This window comes from Sinocyclocheilus anshuiensis, unplaced genomic scaffold (assembly GCF_001515605.1).
Source record: "Sinocyclocheilus anshuiensis isolate Anshui unplaced genomic scaffold, SAMN03320099.WGS_v1.1 scaffold62, whole genome shotgun sequence".
Taxonomy (NCBI): Eukaryota; Metazoa; Chordata; class Actinopteri; order Cypriniformes; family Cyprinidae; genus Sinocyclocheilus; species Sinocyclocheilus anshuiensis.
Genome location: NW_015544180.1, coordinates 1,937,425 through 1,943,345, shown reverse-complemented (window position 1 = coordinate 1,943,345; position 5,921 = coordinate 1,937,425). Strand labels below are relative to the sequence as shown.

The 5,921-nt window shown below is 36.0% G+C and overlaps 1 pseudogene; it reads left to right on the top strand.

The window, feature by feature from the left end:
- Nucleotides 1–599: 599 nt before the first annotated feature.
- The window catches only part of LOC107696321 (uncharacterized), a 24,222-nt pseudogene continuing 18,900 nt past the window's right edge, over nucleotides 600–5,921 (top strand).

Sequence of the window (5,921 nt, the reverse complement as noted above, 5' to 3'; positions counted from 1 at the left end):
GGCTAAAAACACATCTCTTCCATCTTTATTTGACCCTCTAACTCTAGCACTCTCTATTCTAATTATATTCTTTATTTTAAAAAAAAATACATCTTGCCCCTTTTAGACTTGCACTCTATTTATTTACTAACTGCTTGTTTTCTTAAAAAAAAAGAAAAGAAAATAACACTAACTTCTCTAATCTTTTTGTATTCTATCTATTTGTTTTCTTTTTATTTATTATACAATTAACAAAAGCAAAAAAGGCCTCTAACTCTAGCTTGCACTATTCTTTTTCTCTTCTATCTGTTTTCTTTTTATTTATTATACAATTAACAAAAGCAAAAAAGGCCTCTAACTCTAGCTTGCACTATTCTTTTCTATTCTGTTTTCTTTTTATTATATGATTTAAAAAAAAAAACTTTCTACTTGTACTGCATTAAGCTAACTGAGACTTGTTATAGCACTTGTATATCATTGCTCTTTTATTGATTTTGATTGCTTCCATTGTCCTCATTTGTGAGTCACTTTGGATAAAAGCATCTGCTAAATGTCTAAATGTAAATGTTTTTTTTTTTTCATAAATGATGATTGTTTAATAATGTTTATTCATTTTCTAGGCTTGATTGTTCACAGTCCCTCTGGTCCTCTGGCTGCTCCTCTGGGATCTTCAGTGGTTTTGCTCTGTTATGTTGATGAACTCTTACCAATGGAAGGTCTGGAGGTGGAATGGAGAAGAACAGACTCAGAGACTCTGGTTCATCTGTTTCTGGATGGCAAGAGTCGACCAGAGGCCCAGCAGCAGGATTATTATGATAGAGCTTATTTCTTTACTGATCAGATTCAACATGGAAACTTCTCCCTCTGTCTGGACAATCTGAGAGCTGAAGATGAGGGACGATACACATGTAGAGTCTACAGTCAGCAGGATTCTGGTGAGACTGTGGTTCAAATAAAACATGTTGGTGAGTTTGACCTAAAATGGATATATGGAAATATTTTAATTGAACTTTATACTATAAAGTTAACGTTGTGATATTTAGACTGTTTGTTCTTTCAGAGCGTTTGCTAGTATCAGGATCAATTAAATCCATATCTGCGTCTGTGGGTGAGGACGTCTCTCTGAGCTGCTCTGTAGACTCTCACATCAAACCTGAACACATTGAAGAGGTTTCATGGAAGAAAACAGATGAAGATGTTCTGGTTCTGCTCTACCAAAACAATAAGACTTTCTCAGATTCATCAGAGACAGAGTTGAGTTCTTCACTGCTGAAATCCCCAAAGGAAACTTCTCTCTCAGACTGAAGAGTGTCAGAACTGAGGATAAAGGAGTTTACATGTGTCAAGTGTTTGCTGGAGGACTTTCAGCCAATGCAACTGTGGTACTGGAGAGACTGGGTGAGTTATAAACAATTGATTTTCATTTAGTTTTGTTTAATAAACTTCAATTTATGGATAGTGAGCTTGATTTTCATAATAGCTCTAAAATTTGATTGATTGTTCATTAATGCTGTATTTAGAAGTAAAGTATGAATGTTATGGGCTTGTAATGTATGTACACTACAGTTACACTGCTGTCTTCCATAGATCCATTTTACAGTTGAAACTGTATGGTTCATAACCTTCACAGTGTTAACACTGTTATGATATGTTCCTGTTTCTTACTTTGAAGCTGCTTGGAAACGTGTATTGTGTAAAACACTATATAAAAGTGTCACCATGTGATTGAATAAGAACAAATATTTACTCGGATAGCAAGAGTATATTCCACTTGTCAATGTGACATAGGCAATAACTAAACAGTATCTTTGCAATCATAGATACATTTTTTACAAAACATTATATTCAGTAACAGATGTCTGTTTTTCACAGGTTTCTCTGTTTTACATGTAATGGTGTTGATTCTCTGTATTTCTGCATCTGGATCTGCGCTTCTGCTCTGCTGTCTGATCTACTGCAGATCACAAAATAATGGTACAGTAGTTTTATTTATTTATTTACGTATTTATGTATTTATTTATAAAGAACACTCATATTTCCACTCATATAGCAATCATAGCCCATTTGAAATGTTTAATTATTTAATCAGTTAATATGATAAACCATTATAAATAACGTAAACTTTTAGTTACCCTTCTGGTTTACACTATTGGTCAAGCCCTTTCTGCCAGAGAAAAGGAAGAGTTTGTAGCGGTTGGACTTTTAAAAAAAAAAAGTGTGTTTTAAAAGCATGCAAATGCAATGCCAGGGTTGTTTGTATGAACCAGAAAGTTAAATGATAATTAAGTATGCATACCGTATCAAACCACAAATTTACTTGTGTGAAAGCAAAAAAAAAGTGTCATCATTTAAATGTACTGAAGTATGTGAAAAAAAGAAAACAGAACATTTGTCTTATAATTAGTCTGAAAAAATATATATTTTCTCTAACGTAACTGACAAAGTTTGCAACCTGTTTTACGAATGTCCTGACTGTCAAAGGCTGGCTGTAGAAACAAATGTGCAATACATATCCAAAAAACCTGGAACAAATATGAGAACTTCTTACTTGCTGTTTGTATTACCTACAGTCTACTACAATTTCCTCTACAGATTAATACATATGCATACCAGTTTTAAGACGTACTACCACATCATTAAAATGATCTGTGTGTCGTGCACATCATGCACACTGATCTTGTGCCATGCACTTTTTTTTTGCATATGTTTTTTAACATCTAGCTTATTCATTACCATACAATTAAATACTATTTCTCTGTACTTTTTTTTACACCTGGCATTTTTAAGGTTTATTGTGACACATTCTCATTGGACACTTGTTCCTCTGGGAAGTTCAGTGTTTCCCCCACTTTATTTTTCCACTGAACAATAAAAGTTACTTTGTATTTTCTCTCTAGAAGGTTCATCTGTCCAGCGTCAGATGTTTCTAGTCATCTGTCCAAATTTGATTATGTTCTTTGCTTTTGTCTTCTGGGGTGTTTCTGAAGGTGGGTGTAGCTGTGGTCTATTAAGCTCTCAGCATGTTCTTTGGAGATGAAAGTCATACTCTTTATTTTTCATTAAAATGTCAGAGTCAGAGCTGAGATGCAGTGTGCTGTGTGCATGCTCAGGGCTTACAGTTGACTGTGTTTTCATCCACCTTGCATGATCTTCTGTTTTTATGATCCATCTTTTTTTTTTTATTATAAACATTCTGCAAGGTGGCTTTGATGGTTTGAGTCTGATCTATCTCACCCCTACTTTGTCTTCTCGCCACTTTCCTATAAATAAAATGGAAAAAAATAGCTATGACTTCTCATTAGTGTATTTTTTCCTTTTTTTTAGGATCTAAGAATGAGACAGTCTGTTGTTGTGTTCATTCTTTTCTGAGGCCTCTCATGTTATTTTGGGCTGTTCCAAATGTTGATGACTTTACAGGTAAGATTCATTTTAGTTTATTAGAGGAGATCAGGAAATAAATCTTAAAGTGCATGCTCAGATTTCATAATTCCTGTATTAGTGGTTTTCCAAAAGAATTTTAAATACAATTTCTCTATTTCATTTGAATAACATTGTGTTTTAGTGTGGTGTTGATTTGCATTATTTCGTTGTTTTACAGGCAACATACAACAATGGGTTTTAAAATACAGTTATGATGTAGAATACGTTGTTTTCACAATTTTGTTTTTTTCAGGTAAGTAAACATCAAACAATCATTATGAGCACATTTTGATGGTGGTCAACATACTGCATAAAAACCATCCATTACATGAGGGACCTGTATTTATATTACTGTTCAAAAGTTTGTTGCTAGTAAGGTGTTTTTTGAAAGACATTTAATTATTTTTGATTCAAATTTTTTCACAATTTGGAAAAAATTTCTATTCATCAAAGAATCCTGAAAAATATAACTGTTTCAACAAAAATATTTAGTAAACTATATTTTAGAATAAATGTTTCTTGAGGAGCAAATCAGCAAATTATAATTATTTCTGAAGGATCATGTGACTGAGTAGACTGGAGTAATGATGCTGAAAATTCAGCTTTGATCACAGGAATAAATTACAATTTACAATATACAGTGCATCTGGAAAGTATTCACAGCGCTTCACTTTTTCCACATTTTGTTGTTACAGCCTTATTCCAAAATGGATTAAATTAATTATTTTCTTCAAAATTATACAAACAATACCCCATAATGACAACCTGAAAGAAGTTTGTTTGAAATCTTTATCCTATTAAAAAAAAAAATAATCACATGTACATAAGTATTCACAGCCTTTGCCATGACACTCAAAATTGAGCTCAGGTGCATCCTGTTTCCACTGATCATCCTTGAGAAGTTTCTACAACTTGATTGGAGTCCACCTGTGGTAAATTCAGTTGATTGGACATGATTTGGAAAGGCACACACCTGTCTATATAAGGTCCCACAGTTAACAGTGCATGTTAATTACTTTTTGTATATTGTAGGAAAACATATTTCTGGATTATGTGAATGTGGGAATATGGAATCAGTAGGGCATGTTTTCTTGGAATGTAGGAAGTATAATGCAGAAAGAAAAGCACTTTTTGATAAATTGGCAGAATTTGGAGTTAAAGTGTTTTCTGTTACTTCTTTGTTTGGACACAGTGATAAACATAAACTGATCTCTGAGATAGTTCTTCAGTTCTTGCATAATACAGGACTGTACATAAGAATTTAGTTCAAACTTTGACCTGTGGAGGGCAGTAATACACCCAGTAGCGTCTACACTGCCGGAAAGATATAAGAAGAAGAAGAAGTGCATGTCAGTGCACAAACCAAGCCATGAAGTCCAAGAAATTGTCTGCAGACCTCCAAGACAGGATTGTATCGAGGCACAGATCTGGGGAAGGGTACAGAAAAATGTCTGCAGTATTGAGGGTCCCAATGAGCACAGTGGCCTCCATCGTCCGTAGATGGAAGAAGTTTGGAACCACCAGGACTTTTCCTAGAGCGGGCCACCCGGGGGAGATCGGGGAAGAAGGGCCTTTGTCAGGGAGGTGAGCAAGAACCCGATGGTCACTCTGACAGAGCTCCAGCGTTTCTCTGTGGAGAGATGAGAACTTTCCAGAAGAACAACCATCTCTGCAGCACTCCACCAATCAGGCCTGTTTGGTAGAGAGGCCAGACGGAAGCCACTCCTCAGTGAAAGGCAAATGACAGCCCGCCTGGAGGACTCTCAGACCATGAGAAACAAAATTCTCTGGTCTGATGAAACAAAGATGGAACTCTTTGGGCTGAATGGCAAGCGTCATGTCTGGAGGAAACCAGGCACTGCTCATCACCTGCCCAATACCATCCCTACAGTGAAGCCTGGTGGTGGCAGCATCATGCTGTGGGGATGTTTTTCAGCGGCAGGAACTGGGAGACTAGTCCGGATTGAGGGAAAAATGAATGCAGCAATGTACAGAGACATTCTTCATAAAAACCTGCTCCAGAGCACTCTGGACTTCAGACTGGGGTGAAGGTTCATCTTTCAACAGGACAACGACCCTAAGCACACAGCCAAGATAACAAGGGAGTGGCTACGGGACAACTCTGTGAATGTCCTTGAGTGGCCCAGCCAGAGCCCAGACTTGAACCCGATTGAACATCTCTGGAGAGATCTGAAAATGGCTGTGCACCAACACTCCCCATCCAACCTGATGGAGCTTGAGAGGTCCTGCAAAGAATGGGAGAAACTGCCCAAAAATAGGTGTGCCAAGCTTGTAGCATCATACTCAAAAAGACTAGAGGCTGTAATTGGTGCCAAAGGTGCTTCAACAAAGTATTGAGCAAAGGCTGTGAATACTTATGTACATGTGAATTATTTGTATTTATTTTTTTAATAAATTTAGCAAATTTCACAAACTTCTTTCTCGTTGTCATTATGGGGTATTGTTTATAGAATTTTAAAGAAAATAATGAATTTAATCCATTTTGGAATAAGGCTGTAACA